The sequence below is a fragment of the Mobula hypostoma genome, chromosome 16, assembly GCF_963921235.1.
Source record: "Mobula hypostoma chromosome 16, sMobHyp1.1, whole genome shotgun sequence".
Classification (NCBI taxonomy): Eukaryota; Metazoa; Chordata; class Chondrichthyes; order Myliobatiformes; family Myliobatidae; genus Mobula; species Mobula hypostoma.
Genome location: NC_086112.1, coordinates 17,668,095 through 17,694,689, shown reverse-complemented (window position 1 = coordinate 17,694,689; position 26,595 = coordinate 17,668,095).

The window sequence follows — 26,595 nt, the reverse complement described above, 5'->3', positions numbered from 1 at the left end:
ACAGGGCCATACCACCCCCTCTGCCTACTAAACTATCTTTCCGATACACCGTATATCCTTGGACATCAAACTCCCAATGGCAGCCATCCTTTAGCCAAGTTTCAGAGATGGCCACGACATCATACTTGCCAATTTATAGCTGAATTTCAAGATCGTCCATTTTATGTATTATGCTGTGTGCATTCAAATATAACACTTTCAGTCCAGTATTTGTTGCTTTCTGTTTGAACTGCACCATGCCTCTATTGCCCTGAAAATGATCCCACTGGCTGTGATTATGCCTCATCTCCTGCCTGTCCTTTCTATCCTTTCTGTTGCACGCTTTCATTGATTTATTTCTGTTTTCACCTTCCTCAGCCCTATTACTCCGGTTCCCATCCTCTGCCAAATTAGTTTAAACCTGCCCTAACAGCTCTATTAAACCTGCCTGCTAGGATATTGGACCCCTTTGGGTTCAGGTGCAATCCGTCTTTTTTGTACAGGTCGTACCTCCTCCAGAAGAGGCCCCAGTGATCCAGGAATCTGAAGCCCTGCCCCCTACACCAGTCTCTGGGTCACGCATTAATATGCCAGATCATGCTATTCTTGTGCTCGTTAGCACGTGACACAGGCAGCAATCCTGAGATTACTACCCTGGAGGTCCTTTTCAGCTTCTTACCCAACTCCCTGAATTCTCTCTTCAGGACTTCTCCCTTTCCTCTCTGATCCTGATGAAGAGTCTGAACCTGAAACGTCAACTGTGTATTCATTTCCATAAATGCTACCTGCCTTGCTGAGGTCATCCAGAATTTTCTGAGCATTGCTTTGGATTTCCACCATCTGCACAATCTCTGGTGTTCTGTGTTTTTTTTTGTGTGTGTGACTGATACCTTGTATGTACCTTGTGCTGTGTGTCACGGTTGTTACTGTGTTTTTGGCACCTTGGCCCCCGAGTAACACTGTTTCATTTGGCTGTATTCATGGGTATTTATGTAGGGTTGAATGACAACTAAACATGAACTACTAAACTATTCTTTATGTGTCTAGATAAGCGTAGTCCAAGTAACATTTGGGTTAGGGGGTTAATTGGTCACTTGGTGTAACTAGGCAGCATGGGCTCATTAGGCTGGAAGGGCTTGTTACCATGCTGTATCTCAAAATAGATTTTAAAATCACTCCTTTAGTCTTTGGAATTGTTTTCTTCAAAAATTGGTAGAATAGTTTTAAAGTAGAGATAGGCAGGAGGTTCCAGTGTTTCTATTGGATAACGGGAATGCAGAACTGAGGTTATAATCCAGTCAGCTCCAGGAGCTGAATGATTTATTTCTGTTTTAATTCACATTTTTTTTCCATGACAGAACAGCAATTAAATTAAGTAATGCAAAGGCAATCAATACCTTTCCTTTTCAGCTTCTTTGTACCTGCTGGTTACAGTTTCAACATCTCAAGGAAATTCAGGGCCAGACACTAAAACAAAAATCTGTTGAAATTGGATTATTTCCTATAACACTAATTTCACATTAAATCCTCGTAATTGAATGAATTATTGGATACCTTCCATTGGTAATAGATCTAATTAACCAGCAGAAGTAGAAATGGTCACGTCATCCAGAATGCAGCCTCTGCTTTGACTAGTGCCTTCCTCCACAGCTTGTTCTCCTGCGTAGTGTGCAGATGGCAAAGATGCTCTATACCAGATTGTAATGGCACTTAGGGGAATTGCAGTAAACATGACAATAACTTAACACCTGCTTTCTTTAACTTGTTACCACACGATTTAGCAAACAGAACAATCTATAACTTACTGAATAATAAAAATAAATTACATGCTTGTGCAAACAAAAGAAGTTTCAACAAAACCTATGTTTCCACTGATGGGGTAGGCATATCGTAAGTAATAAAAGCAGGGAGATGACACTGTCGGGAAGGAGGTACAGGAGCCTTAGGTTCCACACCACTGAGTTCAGGAGCAGTTATTACCCTTTAACCATCAGGCTCCTGAACCAACGTGGACAACTTCACTCACCTCAACACGGAAATGACTCCACAATTGATGGACTTCCTTTCAAGAGCTGTATAACTCATGTTCTCAATATCGTTAAATAGTTTGTTTGTTTGTTTATTTATTTATTTATTGCATTTGCACAGTTTGCCTTATTTTGCGCATTAGTTGGTTATCCATTCGGCCCATCGAGTCTGCTCTACCATTTCATCAAGGCTGATCCGTTTCCCTCTCAACCCCATTCTCCTTCCTTGTCCCCATAACTTTTCACACCCTGACTAATCAAAAACATGTCAACCTCCACCTTACCTGCTCCCAGTGACTTCACCTCCACAGCCGCCTATAGCAAAAGTTTCCACAGATTCACCACCCAGGAGCTAAAAAAGTGATTTGTATGTAGTTTTTCATTGATTCTATTGTATTCCTTTATTCTGCAGTGAATGCCCGCAAGTAAATGCTATTTCTCTTTTGCACTATCGAATTACTTATTTTTATTGTAACTTAGTTACTTTTATATATTGCACTGTACTGCTGCCACGAAACAACTAATTTCACATGTGTCAGTGATAATAAACAGATTCTGATTTTAATTCAATAGATTCAACTTATCTGTTGCCTTCAGAGAACAAAATCTAATAAAGATTGACAATATATTCAGGCTGAGTGCAGCCACCAAACCTCCAAATAATAAAGATCTGATAAAAAGCTCAGACTTGAGAGACTGTGGCCCAGGCTAATTTTCAACATGCTTACAGGGTACTGTAGTGGTTAGCATAAAGCTTTACTGCACACCAGCTGTAAAATTGCTGTTCTGATTCCAGTCTGCCACAGTCTATAAGGAGTTTGTATATTCTCTCCATGATCATGTGGTTTCTTCAAGGTGCTCTGCCTTCCTCCCACATTCCAAAGATGTGGAGTTAGGATTAGCAAGACTCTGTTGGACATTGTTAATGGGGAATGCTGCAAGTGCATTTCACTGGTTTATTGGCGAATGGTGGGGGTAGATGGCAGGGTAGCTGTGTGGCCTTGGTTGTGCTCAGGTCAGGCAGCACCTATGGAGGTGAATAAACAGTTGTCACTTCAGCCCAAGACCCTTCTTTGGGTCTCAAAGGAAGGTCTCGGCCTCGGTCGGAACAAGGACTAGGCCTTCAGCAGTAGTGTTGCCTGCTTGCATCCGTCCAGGAGAGAGGCATTGGAGTCGGTGAGCTCCGCCATAGTGCCAGAGGCAGTGTGGCGCAGCGTACGTGCTAGAATCAGGCCTGTCCTCTAGAGACAGGCTATATTGTGTTCAACTGCAGACTGCTGCAAGACCCCCGGACTCAGGGCCTTGGACTATGTTTTTTTTATGTGACTGTATTTTACTGTTATCTTATTTATATGTGCTCTGTGTGCCTTGTGCTGTGTATGACTGTGTGTACTGTGTTTTGCACCTTGGCCCCAGAGTAACGCTGTTACATTTGGCTGTGTTCATGGGTATTCGTGAATGGTTGAATGACAATTAAACTTGAACTTGAGAAAGCTGTAAGCATCCTATGTTGGTGCTGGAAGTGAGCTGACAGTTGTAGGCTGCCCAGCACAATCCTCACTGATTTGATTTGATGCAAACAATGTAGTTCACTGTATGTTTTGATGTACCTGTGACAAATAGAGCTAAGCTTAACGTTTAAATCTTTAGTCCTTCAAAGAAAAATTACAAGGCAGGTTTTCTGCTCTTCCTCCAGCTTGCCAGTATCAACATGGGCTCATTGTAGCCAGGTGAGTGAACTAGGCAAGACAATTTGTACTTACTTTTTTTTCAATTTTCATCTGTTTTCATTTTGAGAATGCACATGTTCCAGTTAGTTCAGGGAGCTGATAGAAGGAGACTGAGGTTAGGTGAGACTTAAACTAGAGGACATAGGTTAAGGGTGAAAGGTGAAATGTTTAAGGAAGACTTGAGGGGAAATTTCTTCACTCGGAGGGTGGTGTGAGTGTAGAACGAGCTGCCAACAGACGTGGTGGATGTCTGTATGAGTGTAACGTTCAAGAGAGGCTTGGTTAGATACATGGACAGGAGGGGTGTAGTGTTACGTTTTGTAACTTCAAAACATTAAATTAATTTAAGGAAACAAAGGAGTCCAAGAAATGCGTGTGTAACTTTTCCTTTTACCTTAAGCAAGGTGCGCACATATCACGTGGTAGCCTGATGACGTATGCAATTCATGTATTTATACATATAACCCATAATTAATTATTTAAATAAATAAGAATGCTTAATCAACAACATATTTACAAGATTACTCAAATATTACTGAAATATTAAATACACAACTTATAGTAGTCCAGGTATAGGTCGATAGGACTCGGCAGAATAATAGTTCAACACGGACTAGATGGGCCAAAGGGCCTGTTTCTATAATGCAGTGCTGTATAGGGCCTGTACGACAAGCCACCTGAGCCCTAAACAAACAACAATTCAAACATAATTGACACAAGTGGCCCATCTGTAGGAATCAGGTAAACTTTTAATCCTGGAGACTATTTGGATATTATTTTTGAAACACAGCACATTTCCACATAACCAGCTTCATTTACCTGCCAATATGGTTCAGGAAACTATGCGTGTGTCCTAGATTCATACTCCCATGGTTATTAGAGTAAAAGCCAATGAATTCTTAACAGACACCAGTCTGAAGAGAGTTGATTTGACAAGTCTTGTTATAAATGCAGTCACTTAATCAATGTAACACAATGGTGCTGCGTGATACCAGTCATAACAGTGACAGAATGTTGGTTTAAATTGTCATCTGCTTTGTTCAGTAATAGTCCCTGCAATTTATGAGCACTAATGTTCTTTAATTATCTCAACACATGGAGTGTTGAATAAAGCTCAGATAAATCACATTTAAGCCATTAAATTTGCTGAGAGGAATATGATTGTCCTTCACATCAATGTAACGTTTAACCAATTGCTGCCTGAGTGAAAGGAAAGGCAAGAGGGATCAGAGGGGAAGATGTCCTTTGTTGGGAAGCACATCTGGTTAAAATCTGGTTGTGATTGTTGGCGGCTACGCATCTCACCTACATTAAAAGGTACAAAGCACAAATTCAGTATTATTATCTAAGTACATATATGTCACCAAATACTACGTTGAGATTCATTTTCTTGCAGGCATTCACAGTACCATATAACCATAACAACACGGAAACAGGCCATCTCAGCCCTTCTAGTCTGTGCCGAATGCTTACCCTCACCTAGTCCTACCGACCTGCACTCAGCCCATAACCCTCCATTCCTTTCCTGTCCATATACCTAACCAATTTAACTTTAAACGACAACATCGAACCTGCCTCAACCACTTCTGCTGGAAGCTCATTCCACACAGTTACCACTCTCTGAGTAAAGAAGTTCCCCCTCATGTTACCCCTAAACTTTTGTCCTTTAACTCTCAACCCATGCCCTCTTGTTTGAATCTTTCCCACTCTCAATGGAAAAAGTCTAACCACGTCAACTCTATCAATCCCCCTCATGATCTTAAACACCTCTATCAAGTCCCCCCTCAGCCTTCTACGCTCCAAAGAGTAAAGACCTAACTTGCTCAGCCTTTATCTGTAACTTAGGAGGTGGATCCCAGGCAACATTTTAGTAAACCCCCTCTGTACTCTCTCAATTTTATTGACATCTTTCCTATAATTCGGCGACCAGAACTGTACACAGTACTCCAGATTTGGCCTTACCAATGCCTTATACAAATTCAACATTACATCCCAACTCCTATACTCAATGCTCTGATTAATAAAGGCCAGCATACCAAAAGCTTTCTTCACCACCCTATTCACAATGAGATTCCATTTTCAGAGAACTATTCCTAGATCCCTCTGTTCTACTGCATTCTTCAATGCCCTACCATTTACCATGTATGTCCTATTTTGATTAGTCCTACCAAAATGTAGCACCTCACATTTTTCAGCATTAAACTCCATCTGCCATCTTGCAGCTCACTCTTCTAACTGTCCTAAATCTCTCTGCAAGTTTTGAAAACCTACCTCATCATCCACAACACCACCTATCTTAGTATCATCTGCACACTTACTAATCCAATTTACCACCCCATCATCCAGATCATTAATATATATGACAAACAACATTGGACCCAGTACAGATCCCTGAGGCACACCGCTACACACCGTCCTCCAATCTGACACACAGTTATCCACCACTACTCTCTGGCGTCTCCCATCCAGCCACTGCTGAATCCATTTTACTACTTCCATATTAATGCCTAAAGATTGAACCTTCCTTACTAACCTTCCATGTGGAACCTTGTCAAAGGCCTTACTGAAGTCCATATAGACAACATCCACCGCTTTACCCTCGTCAACTTTCTTATTAACCTCATCAAAAAATTCAATAAGATTTGTCAAACATGTCCTTCCACGCACAAATCCATGTTGACTGTTTCTAATCAGACCCTGTCTATCCAGATAATTATATCAAAGAGTTCAATGAAATCAGTGAAAAAAGCTACAGACAAAAGATTGGTAAATTGTGCAAATACAAAAGGAAACATAGATAGAGATGGAGTGAGTGATAGTGACAGAGGGAGAGAGAGATAGTGTGAGAGTGAGAGAGATAGTGCGAAAGGGAGAGAGCGAGGGAGAGAGAGATAGCATGAGACAGAAAGAGAGATAGTGTGAGAGAGAAAGAGAGAGAGAGAGATATCCTTGAATGTGAGTCCAAAGGTTATGTTTAAAGATCAGTTTAGTGTTGTGGTGAGTGCAGATGTCTACGCTGGCTCAGGAGTCTGACAGTTCAAGGGTAGTAACTGTTCCAAAACTTGCTGGTATGAGACCTAAAGCTCCTGTACCTCCTTCCTGATGGTAGAAGCAGGAAGAGAACGTGGCCTGGATGGTTGGGGTCCCTGTTGATGGATGCTGCTTTCCTGTGGCAGTGCTTTTTGTAATGTGCTCAGTGGGGAGGATTTTTCATGTGATAAACTGTTCATATCCACCACTCGGCTGGAATTGGGTGGGATGGTAATAGAATGGGGTGGGAGGAGTTGAGATTTGAGGTCTGTGGTGCATTGTGAGGTAGGAAGGCAGGAAAACCATGGTGATAGGAGTGGGAGAAATTAAACTAACCCAGCAGACTGCAGCTTATAGGGTAAATTGTTAATAACCATACTGAAGAAATCATTTTTTGATCTTATTTAATCTCTGTCAGGAAATGTAGAGAAGGGAGACTTGACCTAAATGCAAAGCAGCAGGGACGATTTACTGGTGAGCAACTACTTTAATAATAAACCACAAAATAACTAGTCACGAGGAGCCACACAACAAGAGAGAACAGATACTTAACTGACAAAGCAGCAAGGTGAAAGTTGGAGCAACTAGTTGAGGCTGGCTGGTCTCATGGGTGAACAATGACTTTGGATAAAAGCTGGGTTTAAATAGGCTACAGGCGATGAGTTGGAAAAGAGTGGCAGGTGACTCCTGTTAGCTGGCTGGAGACTGGGAGGTGCCTGCCTGTGCAGTCCTGACAGGGCACCCTGTCCTCCTATGGCTGTCTCCTGATGGTTCAAGGTGATCCAGATGGCTCCTCGATGAGTGATGAATTCAAGAAGAAACTGGATGGCACCTAAGACCTTTCCTCAAGGCCATACCCTTCCCAGTCAACCAGGTACTCCACATCCCATCCACGACGACGTGACTCTATCAACTGGCAAACCGTGTAGACTGGACCACCTTCCACCACTCTAGGTTCCAGAAGTGCAGGGCCAGGTGGGTTTAATGGTCCATGGGCAGCAGATCTGAGACAGAATACATGGAAGGTAGTAGTGATCCTAGGCAGCGGGAGGCACTAAAGTAACTGGACTGGTGAGATGGGTAATCTTGTAAGGACCAATGAACAGAACTGAGAGCTTGCGAAAGTTGGAGCACAGGGGTTTGATCTCAGGTGGACATGGTCCCCAGGCTGGAGTAGTCTGGCTGAGTGCCACTGGCGGTTGGCCTGTTGGCAGTAGGCGCAGTTGGCAGCTAGGATGGCCCTCCTTGCCCTCCTCCAAGCATTCCGGCAGCGGTAAACCTGGAGGATGAGTCCTCCACCATGGGGAACAACAGGGGTTGGTAGCTGTGAGGCACTTCAAAGGGCGACATGTCTGTGGCAGAGGAGGTGTGCTCAAAGCTGACACTTCTTCCATGTGGAAGGGTTAGACCTGGTGAGGCATTGTAGGTACTTCTCCACTTAATGGTTGGCTCTTTGTGACTGGCCATTGGTCTGGGGATGATAGACAGAGGGAAAGCTCACTGAGGTGCAAAGGAGAGAGCAGAAGGTTCTTCAGAACTGGGATACAAATTGTGGACCCCGGTCTGACACAATGTCCTGAGGGAAACCGTGGAACTGAGCTACATGATGACAAACCAGTTCCACCATTTCAGCGGCTGACAGCAGTTTCGGGAGAGTAATGAAGTGGGCCGCCTGGAGAACTGGTCCACCACTGTCACGATCATTATGGCCCCATCGGCAGGTGGCACACCCATGATGAAATCCACGGCAATATGGGATCAATGGCTCAAGGGGCTGCAGGAGCCCGGAGGGCCACTAGTTGGAGGAATTGGACAGGGCACATTGAAGGGCATCTGTAATCACGGTGGGCCACCAGCCTGCAGAAAATTCAGAGTCTGTCATGCACATGGATGGCCGAGAGGAGTGACTAGTGTACACGGTGGAGCGCCTCAGAGCACGTGCAGATGTCAGGTGTGTCGGCTGGCGCAGACTCGTGCTGTAGGGCCTAGCGGATCTGGTTCTCAACATCCCAGATGATCGGGGTGAATGAAGCTGTGCTGTAGGGTGTTGGCAACGTAGTAATTCGTGGCTTGGGTCTCCGGAGGGGAGAGGGGGAACAGATGACCACGAGGAGGGTGGTGCCTGGGAGGAGGTCCATTGTGCAGCCAAGTGGTCTGTGAGGCGTCAGGATGCTGGCTTCCTTCTCACTGAAGGCAACGGCAAGGTTGTGATATTCCTCTAGGAGTTTGGTGGGTTCGAGGATGCCCTCCAACTCCACGAATTTACAGAGTGAATTCGACTGAGGTTGCAGGCAGGTGGTGCTCCCAGCTCAGCAGTGGACTGGATGACTAGCAAAGTGAGGGCCGCGAGTCAACAGCCAGGGGTAACCCAAGATGAGAGGAGAGTTGTGGGGGGTCGATCTGGAGGAACTGGATGGATACGCAGTGCTCTCCAATGCTGATATGCACATCCCGTCTACATGCTCTGGTCCTCCCAGAACTCAAGGGGCCTCCGTAAATTACCGTGAGGCAGAAGATAGGCTTAGTGGTGTGTCCAAGGTGTCCACACAGGGTCCGGTCCAGAAAGTTGCCAGCTGTGCCGCAGTCTACCAGAGCTTCTTGTCCACATAGAGCCATCAGTGTGTGGAGGAGGACAGAAAGAGTGTGGTGGACTATGGTGCTGGAAGGAGGGGATGGGGTGAGCTTATAGGATCGAAGGCCTCTTGACACTTCCTGATGGAGCTATTTGCAGTGGGCATCTGATGCGTGGATGACTGGCTGCACCACAGTAGGTGCACAGATGGTTTCTCACGCTGATGCCCACACCCTTAAGGGGGTGGGGGTTGGTTAACTGCATGGGTTCCAGAGGCATTGCTGTGAGGAAGCTGCAGCCTGAAATGGTTTTGGAAGTGGAAATGGGGTTCTAGTTAGTGACGCTTGTCAATTCGGAGGGCCAGAGTGATAAGGCTTTTGAGGTTAGCGGGCATCTCCCAACTAGACAGTTCAAATTTCAAGCGCTCCAAGAGGCTGTGATAATAATGGGGCAAAAGTGTTTCTGTATTCCGGCCGTGCTCTGCCGCAAGGGTCCTGAATTCTACATTGTAGTCCAGCACCAGGCATGAGCAAAGTATCCGATCTGCTGCCTCCCTTCCACTTTGCGGATGGTTGAAAATTTGGCGCATCTCAGCAGCGAATTCCTCATATTTATTGCAACTGGTGGTTTTATTGTCCCAGTTAGTGGCGGCCCAGGTAGGAGCTCGCCCAGGCAAAAGAGGAATGACGAAGGCAATCTTGGTTCGTGGTCCACAGAATACAGAGATAGCAGGACCTCAAAGTCTAAGATGAGCTGGGACATGAAGTTATGACATTGGGCTGGGGACCTGTTCAAGCACTCGGGCACTGGAATTCAGGGCTCTAAGGGAGGAGGGTGACTAGCATGGGGTTGTGGTAACAAGATGGCGAGTTGGTTGAGAGTAGCAAGCAGGTGGTCAATTCTTTTCTGCTGCTTCTGGATCATATACTTGTGTCAGCAGATAACTTCTTTTAGGCAAGCAAACTCTGCTGGGTCAATCATTGGTTCAGCCACCCCGTCTGGAACTGCAGAGGAGGTTTGCCTCAAACGCTGAGCGGTGGAGACAATTCAGCAGCAAGCAATCCCTTTAATAATAGGCTGCAAAATCACAAGCCACGAACTGCCACAAAAGAAGAGGGAACAGAAACTTAACATGACAAGACAATAAGGTAACTGAAGGCGAGGAGCAACTGTCCGAGACTGGCGGGTTCAATGGATGAAAAAGGACAATGGATAAGACGGAAACAACAGGAATTCTGCAGATGCTGGAAATTCAAGCAACACACATAAAAATTGCTGGTGAACGCAGCAGGCCAGGCAGCATCTATAGGAAGAGGTACAGTCGATGTTTCGGGCCGAGACCCTCTGTCAGGACTAACTGAAAGAAGAGATACTAAGAGATTTGAAAGTGGGAGGGGGAGGGGGAGATCCGAAATGATAGGAGAAGACAGGAGGGGGAGGGATGGAGCTAAGAGCAGGAAAGTTGATTGGCAAAAGGGATACGAGGCTGGAGAAGGGAGAGGATCATGGGACGGGAGGCTTAGGGAGAAAGAATGGTGGGGTGGGGGAAGCCCAGAGGATCGGTAAGGAGTATAGTGAGAGTGACAGAGGGAGAAAAAGCTATGGATAAGAGTTGGGTTTAAATAGGCTACAGGTTTACAGGTGATAAGTTGGAAATGAGTGGCAGGTGACTCCTATTAGCAGGTTGGAAACTAGGAGGTGCCTACTTGTGCAGGCTGACAGGTCTCTAGGAGAATATAGTACAATTACAATGGAATTAAAATGTCCTTTAAAGTACATTTTTACAGCAGAATTTTATGATTTTATCCAGTTTTAGCAATTAAAATTTAACCCAGTCTCTAGGTATTGTAAATAATTAGAAATCTTCCATGTATTGTAGGTTGGATCATATTGTTAGACTATTAATAAATGTCCAGAGATGATAAGGGTTTTAAAAATAATTTCAACAAATTATGTTGTCAAACAGATAAAAGCACCAGTCATAATTTAAATAGGAATATTATATGCTCATTGTTGTTTGCTAGCAATCTGAATAAAAACTAACTTATGAAGAAACTACCATATATGTGACCATATCAGTATCTAGCTATCGGTTTTTCCAATTCCTGTTTGAAAGATAATTTGGTCACATTTCCTTGTTCTTTCCCAATCTTTAAATCCAAATTCTTTGGTTGCAAATTGTTCTGCCACTAGAAATAATTTCCTTTGTGTTACTCTATCAAAACCCTTCATGAATTTAAGCACCTCTATAGAAACACCTTTTAATCTTTTCAATTGTAACATCAACACTAGTTCCTCTGGTATCATAACTAAAGTCCAACATCACTGGTAGAAATCTAGTAAAGATCTTTCCTAACTTAAAAAATATTTCAAATTATGGTGCTGACTGAGCCAAATCAATAATTTACACAGACTTAGCATGATGGTGCGTGAGTTTATTTGAACAAGAGGCATTTTGAAAATGTCATTCACCAGAATATTATATTCTGATAATGGGAACTCCTGCCTCTTAACGTCATGAGTCACGAAGTGAATTCAGTATGTAATATATTGGGTGTTAGAAAAGAAATGGCAACCAGAGAAAACAGATTTAAGGTTATTGGCAAAAGAATAACAAAAGGTATGAGGAGATGTTATTAATAAAACAATGATATAGAATAAACAGCCTAAACAGCAGATTCAAGGTTTCAAACGGGAATTGGGAAAACAGATAGGTTTTACTAAGTATTTACTATTTTTCATAGATCTACCATCCACTTTCCTTGCCATATCTGTCACGGTTCATGTTTGTAGCTCAATTTGACTGCTTACAATCAGCTCGTGTTTGAAAGCACAATGACCATGCACTCTGAAAAGCAATGACTCCCAGATCACACCTTCCTAACATCTGTAGCTCTGTATAATTGTCGACATAACCTCTGAGCTCATTTCAGTTTGGTCATAACTGAAATGTTTTTGAGTCATTTTTCAGGCTGTGGGCCTGAAATTGCACTCAAGATATTGGCAGTGAGCTTGCCTTTCCTAATTTGTAAAATACCTCCATGGACTTATTCAGATTCAGACTCATTTTATTGATCACGTATACATTGAAACATATGGTGAAATATGTTTTTTTTTGTGTTAACAACCAATACAACCTAACGATATGTTGAGGACAGCCCACAAGTGTCACCACACAGTCCAGCGCCGACATAGCATGTTGACAATGCTCAGCAGAGCCACACAACAAAGCAGCAGAACAACGACAGAAATAAGCCCCTTTCCTACACTCCCACCCACTCACACGCATGGACAAAATTCCAACCCAAAGGTAGGCCTCCGGTCTCCATCCGCCAGGATTCACCCATTCGGGCCTTGACCTCCTGACTTCTGATTTTCCGATGGGAATCAATCATCAGTATCCACCTCTGGACAAGCCAATCACAGGACCTTGAAGTCTGGGCTCACCAACTCACCACCGGCCCTCGTGACTCCTGCTCGCACAGGCGTCTGATACCGGTACCAATGACTGGGAGCAGCCCAGCATCCATGGATGTCCCTCATCACCTGTCCACGTTGCTGGTTTTTGAGCACAGAGCAGAAGCCTGGACTCCAAATCTCCTTCGTTCCCACATCCATGTCACCGCTTCATTTGTGGATAGTTAACAATAGAAAGCAAGGGAATGAACAGCATGGTAGGCTGTGATTAGTGGAGTATGGAAAGATTCAATCTCATTGCACCAACCGTTTATCGCAATAAATAGGTTAATGGAAACGAGTGTAGCATTTCCATAGTTGCTAAAGATATGAAATTATATGGCCACAAGGAATAGTTCGGAGGATTCAAAGAGGATATGTTCAGGCTGAGTGAGTGGGAAACACAGCAGCAGGAGGACAATAAGGAAAAGATGTGAAGTTACTGAGATACGAAGATTTTCTTTAGATAGTAAGAGATTAAATACCAAACTGTTCTTGATGTTCAAAGGCAAATGAATGCCTTTGTGTACAAACTATTAAAAAGCCAAAATACAGGTGCAGCAGAGAGTTAGGAAGGGAAATGTAAGGTTGACTTTTATTCCAAAGAGGTGAATACAAAAGAACAGTGTCTTGCTGCAGTTGTACGGGGCAAGGCTGAGCTTCTTCCCTCAGGCTGTGAGACAAGTGAATACCTGCTCCACCGAGGCCTCATCACTAGGAGAGCGTGCACGACATGCATTTTCAATCAGATATTATTAACTTACTTAGAATATAATATTTTGGCTTATGTGCTGTGTGTGATATATGTTGTGTGGGTGTGCCATGGTCTGGAGGAACATGTTTTCGTTTGTTTGCATACATATAATATCCAATGACAATTAACTTGAGCTTGAACTTGAGAGTGCTAAGACCGAGAGACCATAAGATAAAGACGCAGAACTAGGCCATTTGATCCATCAAGTCTGCTCCACCATTCCATCATGACTGATTTATTATCGATCTCAACCCCATTCGCCGACCTTCTCCCCATAACCTTTGACACCTAATCAAGACCTTATCAACCTCCACTTTAAATATACCCAATGATTTGGCCTCCACGCCCGCCTGTGGCAATGAATTCCACAAATTCACTATGCTTTGGATAAAGGAATTCCTCCACACCTCAGTTCTAAATGGATGTCCCTCTATTCTGAAGCTGTGCCCTCAGGTCCCAGACTCACTCACTGTAGGAAACATCCTCACAATATCCACCTTATCTAGTACTTCCAATATTTAATAGGTTTCAATGAGATCCCCTTGATTCTTCTAACTTCCAGTAAGTACAGGCTCAGAACCATCAAAAAGAAAATCCCCATACATTAACCCATTCATTTCCAGCATCATTCTCATGAATCTCCTCTGGACCCTTTTCAACCCCCCACATTTTTTCTTGGATAAGGGGTCCAATACTGCTCACAATACTCCAAGTGCAGTCTGACCAATACCTTATAAAGCCTCAGAATCATGTCCTTGCTCTTATATTCTAGTCCTCTTGAAATGAATGCTAACTTTGCATTCGCCTTCCTTACCACTGACTCAACCTGCAAGTTAACCTTTGGAGAATCCTGCGCAAGGGCTCCCAAGACCCTCTGCACCTTGATCTTTGAGTTGTTTCCCCATTTGGAAAATAAGCTATGCCTCTATTGCTTCTACCAAAGTGCATGACCACACACTTTTCGTACACTATTTTCCATCTGCTACTTCTTTGTCCATTCTCCCAACCTGTCTACATCTTTCTGCAGATGCCCTGCTTCCTCAACACTACCTGACCCTCCACCTATCTTTGTATCATCTGCAAACTTGGCCGCAATGCCATCAATTCCATCATCTAAGTTGTTGACATATAAATAATGCTCCTCAACAATTGTGTACAATTATGGTGTCCTCACTTTAAAAAATAGTATATACCTTGTAACAGACTGAGTACAGTCTAAACACAAGAGATTCTCTAGATGCTTGAAATCGAGAGCAAACCACACAAAATTCTGATTTATGGAGGGAAATAAATAGTTGACATTTCAGGCTAAAATCCTTCATCGGCACTGGAATAGAAGGGGGAAGAAAATTGGAATACGAAGGTGAGGGAGGGGAAGGAGTACAAGCTGGCAGGTGATAGTTGAAACCAGGTGAGGGGGAAAGTGGATGGGTGGGGGATGAAGTAAGAAACTAGCAGGTGGTAACGTGTGGTTATTTGAGTTATTGTCACCTTCCTGCCACCCTGAACCAGTTTGACCTCTCTCATTAACAAGGTATTTTCACTTACTGAACTACCACTCACTGGATTTATTTTTTGTTTTCTGCACCATTCTCTGTAAACCCTAGAGACCATTGTGCATGAAAATCCTGGGAGATCAGCAGTTTCTGCGATACTCAAACCACCCCGTCTGGCACCAACAACCATTGCACAGTCAAAGTCACTTAGATCACATTCTGATGTTTGGTCTGAATTACAACTGAACCTCTTGACCATGTCTGCATGCTTTTATGCATTGAGATGGTGCCACATGATTGGCTGATTGGATATTTGCATTAATGAGCCGGTGTACCTAATAAGGCAGCCACTGAGAGTATTTTACAGTGTTAGAATCAGCACAATAACAGTAGACAACAGCGTGAACAGTAGGAAGGGGTAAATGTTGAAGATTGTGCACATTCTAAAATGGCACCAAATTAAAAGTATGGGATACTTGTTCATGATCATTTCTTCCGTGCGTAACATCCTGCTGTCAGCCTGTCGATCCGACAGTTAGAAGCTGGGTCCAATTTGTCGATTCAGAATCAGATTTATTATCACTGACTTATATGTTGTGAAATTTGTTTTGCCACACCAATACAATGCAAAGGCATAACAATTACTATAAATTGCAAAATTAATAAGGAATGCATAAAAAGGACTAGCAAGTCAGTGTTCTTGGGTTCATGACCATTTGGAAATCAGATGTCAGAGACAAAGAAACTGTTCCTAAAACATTGAATGTGGGTCTTCAGTCTCCTGTGCCTCCTCCCCAATGGTAGTAACTATCATTTTGCTCACGAGAAATAAAACTTTTTAAAAAATTACTGCAGCTTTTAACTGTCACCTTCCACAGAGAATTTGTCCCTCCCATGTGCAGATTTTGTTAAGATTAAAGGGAATCTTTAAGATTATGGCCTAAAGCCATAGGCCGCGGGCTGCCTCGGTGGCAGTTGCTGGGCAAGACTGTGAAGCAAGATGATTCTCATTGCTTTTTCTTTATTGACTAATTTACAATATTCCTAACGTTTTATGTATTGTGAATAATGTGCTGTGAAGCTGACAGACAATTATTCCAAGAATCCTTTCATTTTTGCTGCTTTCAGGGAATTCAGTGGAACCAAATTTCAGTAGTGAAATTTAACATGCAAACTCGATGTAAAATTGCCTGCTTAGCACATCTCCCCTGTGATCTCATGAGGAAACATCTTGTGTTGCAGTGCAAAGCCAGCACTTTGGATAAGTGAAATGGTCCATTGCTTCAACACACCTGGAACTTTTCAGCAGAAGGCAGGAAGGTGACAATACCTACGTGCACCAAAGTGCCATTATGTCAGCTCAGTCATGATTTCAAAGCATTCATTAGAGGTTCCAGATAGGGGCAAAGTGATTCAGAGCTGTAATGGGAATAAGCGGGCAAATTGTCAATCGGTCCTGATGATTCTACTGGTGAGTCCTGATGAGTCACAGACACTGTACAAAAACATAAGACATAAGAAGCCATCCTGTATTCATTACACATAAAAGTTGCTGGTGAATGCAGCAGGCCAGGCAGCATCTCTAGGAAGAGGTACAGTCGACATTTCGGGCTGAGACCCTTCGTCAGGACTGACTGCTACTGTGTGGTAACCAGAATCTCCGGAGCTGAAGGCCCCGAAATCCTCGGCTTTGCGTGTTTCAGCGGCCAGGGAGAGGTCGAAGGCGTTCGGCAGAGGATGACACTCAGGAGGCTGTATCAGAGAGGCTGGTCGGAAGCTCGACATTTTCGGATGGATGGACTCAGTGTCGGCTGTGGTCGGCTGCTTCCAAGGCATCAGCAAGTTGATGGTGCCTGGAGGTTTATGGCAGGGAGTTTCTCCCTTTTGCCACCTGCTACTGGGGACTCGGGAATCAATCGACTCGGGACTTTGAGACTTTTTTTTACTGTTCCCATGTTCTGTTCTTCACCAAATTATGGTATTGCTTTGCACTGCTGTAACTACATGTTACAATTATGTTGTTCTGTCCGTGTTAGTCTTTGGTTTGTCCTGTTTTCTGTGATATCACTCCAGAGAAACATTGTATCATTTCTTAATGCATGTATGCATTTCTGAATGACAATAAAACGAGTACTGAGTGTTCTCATAATCTAAGAAAAAGAAACTCAGCAGGCCTGGCAGTATCTATGGAGTGAGATAAAAAGTCGACGTTTCTCAGCTCAGAACATTGACTGTTTAATTCCCTCCATAAATGCTGCCTGATCTACTGAGTTCCTCCAGCATTTTGTAACTGTTAGCAAGCAGCCAATGCATCTCAATTGCTCTGTCCTCGTTTATTTTCTCCAGTTTGAGGTCACAGTTTGAGGATAAAGGGAAGCCTTTTAGGACCGAGATTAGGAAAAACTTCTTCACACAGAGAGTGGTGAATCTGTGGAATTCTCTGCCACAGGAAACAGTTGAGGCCAGTTCATTGGCTATATTTAAGAGGGAGTTAGATATGGCCCTTGTGGCTACGGGGATCAGGGGGTATGGAGGGAAGGCTGGGGCAGGGTTCTGAGTTGGATGATCAGCCATGATCATAATTAATGGCGGTGCAGGCTCGAAGGGCCGAATGGCCTACTCCTGCACCTATTTTCTATGTTTCTATTCTGTCCTCTTATGAATAAATGTAACCATCCTATAATTGTGTCTTTCAATGACTCTATTTCAAACCAAACTGAGAGGTAGAGGACCGGAGTTTACAATTATATTTTCAATATCGTCTCCTGGGTTTGAGATGGTTCATAATTCAAACATGGTAGCGTTTGGTAGAAGCAACATGTTACAACTTCAAGTTGCAATTTCCTTTTGGTTCGGGCTTGGAGTGGGAGTGATTGAGAAAGCCTGGGATAAGTGAGTGTGCATTGGAGGTACAACAAAATGAAGACTCATAGGTTTAGCAAGTTCAATAAAGAGTGATGGTTGTTCTATTTTGTCATTTTATTTCCTTATCTGGCAGGGAAAGTTAACACGATTCATAATCCAGTATTTGCAAATCATGTCCTTGCCTTTCTCCATGAGAGGATGGAATGAGCAGAGTCACCTAAACCGAGATTGAAGAGTTTCAGCTCAGGGGAAGGAATGGCTGAAAATAAAACTGAAGCCCAGAGGACAGAGTGAGGGCATTATTGACCGGGCAAGGAAAATGGGAAGCACTATTTTTGGCTCTTGAGAACATGGAGTATTAAGCAGTGTGGAACATTATGAGTGTAATATCAGAGCTTGAATATAAAAAAAAAATTCAAATAAAGGTAAAGTAAGACTAGATAAGAAACACCCCAATCTGTTCAACCATTTAAGCGTAGATGTGGGGAATCTGTCCTGAAGTCCCCAACAATTGAACCAGGAGCTTTGATTTAAGAGGAAATTGCATGTTTGGATCCTTTCATACTACTTTTGCTCGTACTGAAGAGCACTGATTCTGCTTTCGTGTTGTGCTCTTACCCTGCCAAAGATCACAGACGAACAGTGAGGGAGAACGGCAAGCAATCAAAGGGCAGTGCTATTGGAGCCAAAGCCTCTGAGATGGATGAATCTCAGCAACAAAAGATAATAGGTGGATAGATAGGATGCTTCGTGGGAGCGAGTGTGATGGTAGGTGAGGTGACAGTGGAGTTTAATAACAGCAGGAGTAAGTTCAGCACATATACTTTCATTGTGTCTTTTATCACAAAGTGCTGAAATGCCATTGTTCACATCGACTGTTTCTTCACAGAAAAGTAACACTCAACACAGCTGAACAATCAGTTTTAAACTTCTCAAGACTATCATTTATGGTTCAGTGGAAACCGATCTCTTCTCTCAGACAAGGTGTTGAGCATTGACTAAAAGGGGTAGATTGGTGTCGTAATTAATGCATGGACTAATAATCTAGATGCTTGACAGATGTACAGTATTGTGCAAACTGTTGGGCACATATACAGTATCCTAAGACTTTTGCACAGTACTGTAATTGTATGTATTATTCTGTTCTGCTGCCACAAAAAAAAATCAAATTTCATGACCTATGTGAGTGATGTTAAACCTGATTCTGATATGGGTCTCTGTTGTGGACTGAGAGTGGGAAGGGGGACAGGGAGAGGGGAATCATGGTTGGGAAAAGGGGGAGGGAGAGGGAAGACATTGGATAAAGGTAAATAAACCAATTCTTTGGAATCAGATGACCTTGCCTAGTGTCTCAGGGCTGGGTGTGTCTGTACCCACACCACTCCTTCACTACCATCTGTTCCACACCCCTCTCACAGTGCTCCACCCTCCCCATTCCCAATATCCTTTGCTCCCGCCAGATTTACCAATGCTCTCCGCTCCACGTCCACAAATATAGTACTGTGCAAAAGTCTTAGGCACCCTAAGACACTGCACGGAATGCCGAAGACTTTTACACAGTACAGCTTGACTTCAGGTATCACCACAACTGCCAAATTTAATTACAGTCCTAAAGTACCTTTATCATGTACCTTTATTGATTTGGAATGCAACTGATAGAATTCAAAGTCAAAGTAAGTTTATTATCAAAGTGCATATATGTCACCATAGACCACCTTGAGATTCATTTTCTTCCAGACGTTCACAGGAAAATAAAGAAATAGTTATGACAAACTATACATAAACAGATTGACAAGCAATCAATGTGCAAAAGTAGACAAATTGTGTAAATTTATAAATAATACTAAGAACATGAATTGTAGAATCCTTGGAAGTGAGTCTGTAAGTTGTAGAATCAGTTCAAAGTTGAGATAAATGAAGTTATTCCTGCCATTTCAGGAGTCTGATGGTTATAGGAGCCTGCTCCTGAACCTGGTGGTGTGGGACCTAAGGCTCCAGTACCTCCTGCCCGATGGTAATAGTGGGATGAGAACATGACCTGGATGGGGCAGCTCCTTGATAATGGATGTTGCTTTCTTGTGAGAGTGCTCCTTATAAATGTACTCCACAATGGGGAGGGATTTGCCTGTCATGGACCACTCTCTGTAGACTTTTTCATTCCTGTGCATTGTGTTTCCATAACAAGCTGCAATACACCCAATTAGGACACTCTCCACTGTACAACTATAGAAGTTTGTCAATGTTTTAGACAACATGCAAAATCTACACACATTTTTTAAGGAAGTAGAGCACTGTCATACCTTCTTTTTGACGGCACTTACATTCTGATCCCGGGACAGATCCCCTGCTGTGATAACACCAAGGAATTCATCTCCGATCCCCTAATAAAGACGGGCTAATGGACCTCTTCCTCCTGTAGTCAATAATCAGCTGTTTGGTTTTGCTAATGTTAATTGAGAGGCTGTTGTTGTGACACCATTCAACAAGGTTTCCAATCTCCCTCTTACTGGATATGCTGATTCATCAGCACCTTTTGGTTTGGCCAGTATCAGCAAGCTTAAATATGGCATTGGGGTTGTACTTAGCTATACAATCATTGGTATAAAGTGAGCAGAGCAGGGTCCTAAGCCTTGTGGTGCACCTGTGCTGATGGTTCATGGTTAATGTTGTTGCCAAACTGAACTGACTGGGATCTGCAAGTGAGGATATGGAGGATCCAGTTGCATAGGGAAGTATCAAGGCCCAGGTCTTGGACCTTAGTGATGAGATTCAAGGGGATGATAGTTCTGTAATCGAAGCAGCATCCTGGTAGATCTCCTGTGCAGTCTCTCTAAGGGTTCCACATCCTTCCTGTAATGAGACCACCAGAACTGAACACAAGACTCCAAGTGTGATGGAACCGGGTTCCTATAGAGTTGCAACAGCACTCTGCAGCTCTTGAACGCAATCCCCTGACTAATGAAGGAAAACACACCATATGCCTTCTTAACCATCACATCAATACTGGAGGAACTCAGCAGGTCAGGCAGCATCTATGCAGGGAAAATGAACAGTTGACATCTTGGGCCAAAATTCTTCCCTGGGACTCATCTTGAGTAAAGTTGGAGCTGAATTTACTTAGAGAAATGAAGAGTATTCCATTAAGCTCCTCTCTTGTGCTTTGTAGATTTTAAAAAAGGTTGTAGGCTTTCAGAAAGTGAGTTACGTGCCCCAGATATCTCATCTCTTACCTGCTTATGGAACATCGAACAGTATAGCACAGAAACAGGCTCTTTGGCTAATGACATTGTGCTATACTAATTACACGTTTAACTAAACTAATCCCTTTTGTCTGCACGTTGTCCATATCTATCCAATTTTTACATATTCACATGCCACTCTAAGAATGAGCCTCTGATTGGCCTGAAAGGTCAGCTGTTCACTCTACTCCATAGATGCTGCCTGTCTTACTAAGTTCTTCCAGCATTTTGTGTGTGTTGCTCTTAAATACCGCAATCATAATTGTCTCCAGTACCAACCCTGCACTGCTGTACTCCAGGTGTCCCTCACTCTTGGTGGAACTAAACTTGGTAGAACCCCACATACTTCTTCAATGTTCAAAGTACATTCATTATCAAAGTATGCATGCTATATACAACCACAACCAAGAGAAAATCTGCAGATGCTGGAAATCCAAGCAACACACACACACACACACACACACACAAGGTCTCACTGAAGGGTCTCAGTCCGAGATGTCGACCGTTTACTCTTTTCCATAGATGCTGCCTGGCCTGCTGAGTTCCTCCAGCATTTTGTATGTGTATACTATATGCAACCTTGAGATTTGTCTCAATCACAGGCAGCTTTTGAAGTTACCCCCTCTCATCTTAAATGCATGCCCTGTAGTACTAGACCTTTCAACTCAGGTAAAAAAGTTACCGGTTGCAAACTCTACCCACGCTTCATGCCAGCACAGTAGATATTGTTTCTGAATAATTGCAACCCCGTCACCCTAATTGTTAAACTCTCTTACGAGGAAGCTTCAGAGGTAATCCTGTGGGCCTTTCCCATAGAGACTAGTTACAGGAGAATTGCCTCGGACAGTAACTACCTTGCCTTCTCTTACACTAGTGTAGAATAAGTACTAAATGAGGAGTTGGAGCAAGCATTCTCACTGCCCCAAAACGAATTACAATGCTAATTAATTATTAACACAAGAGATTCTGCAGGTGCTGGAAAACCTGAGTAACTCACACAGGAAATCAGCAGGCCAGGCAGCATCTATGAAGAGAAATAAAAAGTCGACGTTTCTGGGCAAGACCCTTTATCAGGACTTTCTAGTTTCTTCCCCCTTCCTTTCCAGCCCTGATGAAGGGTCACAGTCCAAAACTGTTTATTCCCTTCAAAGATGCTGCCTGACCTGCTGAGTTGCTCCAGCATTTTATGTGTGTTATGCTAATTATTTATTGATGCAGTTTATCGAGGGTTATGTATTAGATTGGTGTTGGAGAGGGTTAAGAGGCAAGCATAATACTGTGGGCTGAAGGGCCTATGCTGTATTATTCCAAGTTTTCTATGTAAAGTGATTTAGGCTTCAATGCAAAGAACAAAAATTCTATTGCTGCTCATCTGTGCAACATTTTCCAGTTTGGTAGTGGCAGAAGAAACATAAAGAGACTGGGAGAAATTAATAATAGCAGAGTGTGGTAAAGACCGGCGTTTTGTGAAATGACTTTATATGGTGTGTCAGCACTTGCTCATTGAAAGCAGTGGTGATAAGTTCTCTCCTTTCTCTAGCTATTTGCTGCCGGCTCCCCAGTTCTGCATCATTCCTTTTATGTATTTCCCAATTTATAAGAAGTGAGAGCAGTGTAGGTAGTGATCTTGCTCCCTCCCCCGTCAAAATTATCATTTACTAAACCTAAAAGAAGAAACTTATCCACACAGCAACGTTATGTTGTGTGCAGAAAATTAGACATAACTGGAGATTCTGACTGCACTGAAATGCCACTAAAGCTATCCAGCACCTAAAGCAGTCTGTTTTATCATACATCTTGTACTCCCGTGGGCTTAATTCTGACTATTGTCCTCTTCGTCAGCAAAAAAGAATCTTACCGGAGGTTTAATCCTTGACAGCAAGAATAGAGTTGACTGTTAACAATAATCCCTGTGCAATATACATTGCAGAGGTAGGCATGGTTCAGCACGATAGTGTCGCGGTTAGTGCAGCACTTTACAGCGCCACTGACGAGGTTCAGTTTTGACGCTGACTCTCCCCCAGGACCACATGCATTTCCTCTGGGTGTTTCCACACTCCAATGGTTAAGGTTATTAAATTGTGGGCATGCTATTCTGGCACTAGAAGCATGGCACACATGCGGCCTGCCTCCAGGACATCGTTGGTCATATTTCACTGTACGTTTTGATGCCTGTATGTACATGTGACAAACAAAGCTAATCTTCATATGAAAAGCTGACAAGTATGAAGGAACACATTCTGTTAGACTCACCTCCTTCCCAGTAGTGAAGAAAGGAGGCAGCATGATGTCCTCATATTCTCTGCATCAATACTCCTGTCTTTTTTTCTAATTATTTTTCGACCATTGAAAGAAACATAATTTTTCTCCATTTACTCACATTGCTCTTATTCAATTTCCTTTTGACTTCTCTACCTGTCTGCACTCAGTGCCCCTTTATTAGGTCCCTCCTCTGCCTAGTAAAGTTGCCACCAAGTGTACTGTATGTTTGTGGTCTTCAGCTGCTGTAGCCCATCCACCTCAAGGTTCAGCCTGCTGTATATTCAATGATGCTTTTCTGCACCTCACTGTTATAAAGCATTGTTATCTGAGTTACTGTCACCTTCTAATCAGCTTGAACCTGTCTTGACGTTCTCCTCTGACCGCTTCCATTATCAAGGCATTTTTGCCCACAGAACTCCCACTCTATGGATCTCTTTTTAGTTTTTGCACCAGTCTCTGTAAACTCCAGAGACAGCAGTGCATGAAAGTCTCAGGAGATCAGCAGTTTCTGAGATACACAAACCACCCCATCTGGCACCAATGATCAATCCATGGTCAAAGTCACTTAGCTCACATCACTTCCAAATTTTGCTGTTTGGTCTGAACAACAACTGAACCCCTTAATCATGTCTGCATTCTTTTATATGTTGAGTTGCTACCACATGATTGGCTGGTTAAATATTTGCATTAATGAGCAGGTGTGCCTAATAATTGAGTGTCAGACAAACATCTAATCCTAACCCAATTAACTGCTCTAATTAAAACAAATGTTTCTAGAGGAATATGTGAAAAAGCCACGTGAAGCAGTACTGAGGTGAGCAGGCCATCATCGCCTTGCACTACAAATGCCATGAAGAATTTTATGAGGAGATTGATACATTGAATATTTTTTAATTATTCAAGTGTCTGATAGGGATGTGACAGGTAGTATAGTGATTAGCATAGTCACTTTTCAGCACCAGAGATCACCAATCAGGGTTTTGATTACCGCTGTTTGTAAGGAGCTTGTACTGTATATTCTCCCTGTGACCACATGGATTTCCATTTGGTGCTCCAGTTTCCTCCCACATTCCAAAGACATCCGGGAAGTATTGCAACACTTGTGGCTGCCCTTAGCGTATTGCAAATGATGATGTACATAATGCATTCGATATTTCATTGTACAGTGACAAATAAAGCTAATCTTTCTTCTTTACTCTTGGAAGTGGCCACAGGTACTGTCTATCTCTATATGCTCCTGAACTAATGAGACTGCCAAGAGTCAGACTCATTATTGGATGTGGGATCACATCCCAGACTGGGTAAAGCCACAGAATCAGGCAGCATGGAAGCAGGTTCTCTGACTGAATTCCAAACTAGATCCCCAGCAAAGCTAGTCCCATTTGCCCATAGTTTGACCCATATCCCTTCAAAACTTTCCTATCTATGTCCCTACATAAATGTCTATTAATTGTTGTCATTGACCCTACCTCCACCATTTCTTTTGGCAGCTTGTTCCACATACACACCACAGTCTGTGTAAAAATGGTTCCTATTAAATTCACTTACCTTAGGGTAAAGGTGGTACATTACTGTCCCTGAGGAATCATAGAGGCATCCATTAGTCTTGTGAGACCATGCATCTGCGTCTGGAAAGCCTTCACTCTCCAGGGCGCAGGCCTGAGCAAGGTTGTATGGAAGACCGGCAGTTGCCCATGCTGCAAGTCTCCTCTCTCCACGACACCGATGTTGTCCAAGGGAAGGGCAAGGGCCGATACAGCTTGACACCAGTGTTGTCACAGAGCAATGTGTGGTTGAGTGTCTTGCTCAAGGACACAACACGTTGCATCGGCTGGGGCTCAAACTCACGACCTTCAGATCACTAGACGAATGCCTTAACCACTTGGCCATGTGTCCACTGAGGAATATAGGTGGATCAAATGCTTTTTTTAATCTCAAGTGACCCAGTACTCCAACTGCTAGAGCAGTAACTTAATTAAAACAGAGTGGGGTGTAAAAATGTCTCTTTAATTGTTGGAAGCTCCTGCTACATCACCCCGCCTCCCCTCCTCTCCCCAACTCACAGACACACTCTCATTCTACACTGGATATTCCTCATTTTTTATAGCTACTGTTTGGCATATTTATTCAATTGCTTGTTTTATTATAATATTGCCAGTAACATTATACTGTCTTACACAAACATGCACCTCACATTTTATCTCAATCTGTCAAGCTTCAGGCCATGCCACTCAGGAACTTGTGTTAATACTCTATCGTGATCGTATCTGCTGGATCGTAACTATATGTACGGTGCTTTGCACCTTGGCCCTAAAAGAACGAGATTTCACTTAACTGTATCAATGTGCATGGCTGAATGATAAAAAACTTGTTCTTGATTTTCAACTGAAATTATACCACAGGAAATTCTCCAAGCCTCATGCAATATTAAAATTAATTTTTTTGACATCAAAATCGTTTCAGAAGTTTAGAGATCACTTCTGTCTCTTTGTTTTGCACACAAAATGCATATATTACATTTAACGGGCCCAACATAGGGCCAAAAACTGTGGCATACAATTATAGGCATCAATTCAATGGCCATTTTAGAATTGCCCGGCCACTGTAAAGCCAACAGTAAACTTTCACCATCAAAGTATTAGGCACTGGAGTTGGTGTGGTGGATTGGGGTTGCCAAGATTCAACGTGACATCTAAAACTTTGACAACCTTCTATTGATGTGTGGTGGAGAGTATACTGACTGGCTACATCACAGCCTGGTATGGAAATACCAATGCCCTTGAATGGGAGATCTTACAAAAAGTAGTGGATATGGCCCAGTCCATTACGGGTAAAGCCCTCCCGACCATTGAGCATACCTACATGAAGTGTTGTTGCAGGAAAGCAGTATCTATGATCAGGGAACCCCACCACCAAGGTCATGCTCTCTTCTCACTGCTGCTATCAGGAAGAAAGTACAGGAGTCTCAGGACTCACACCACCAGGTTCAGGAACAGGGCTCTTGAAGTAAAGGGGATAACCACTTGCCCCATCATTGAAATGTTCCCAGACCTATGGATTCACTTTCAAGGACTCTTCATTTCATGTTCTCGATATTTATTGCTTATTTCTTTGTTATTATTATTTTTCTTTTAGTATTTGTGAAAAGGGGCAGATGGACTTCAACCCAGTTAAGTGTGAAGTGG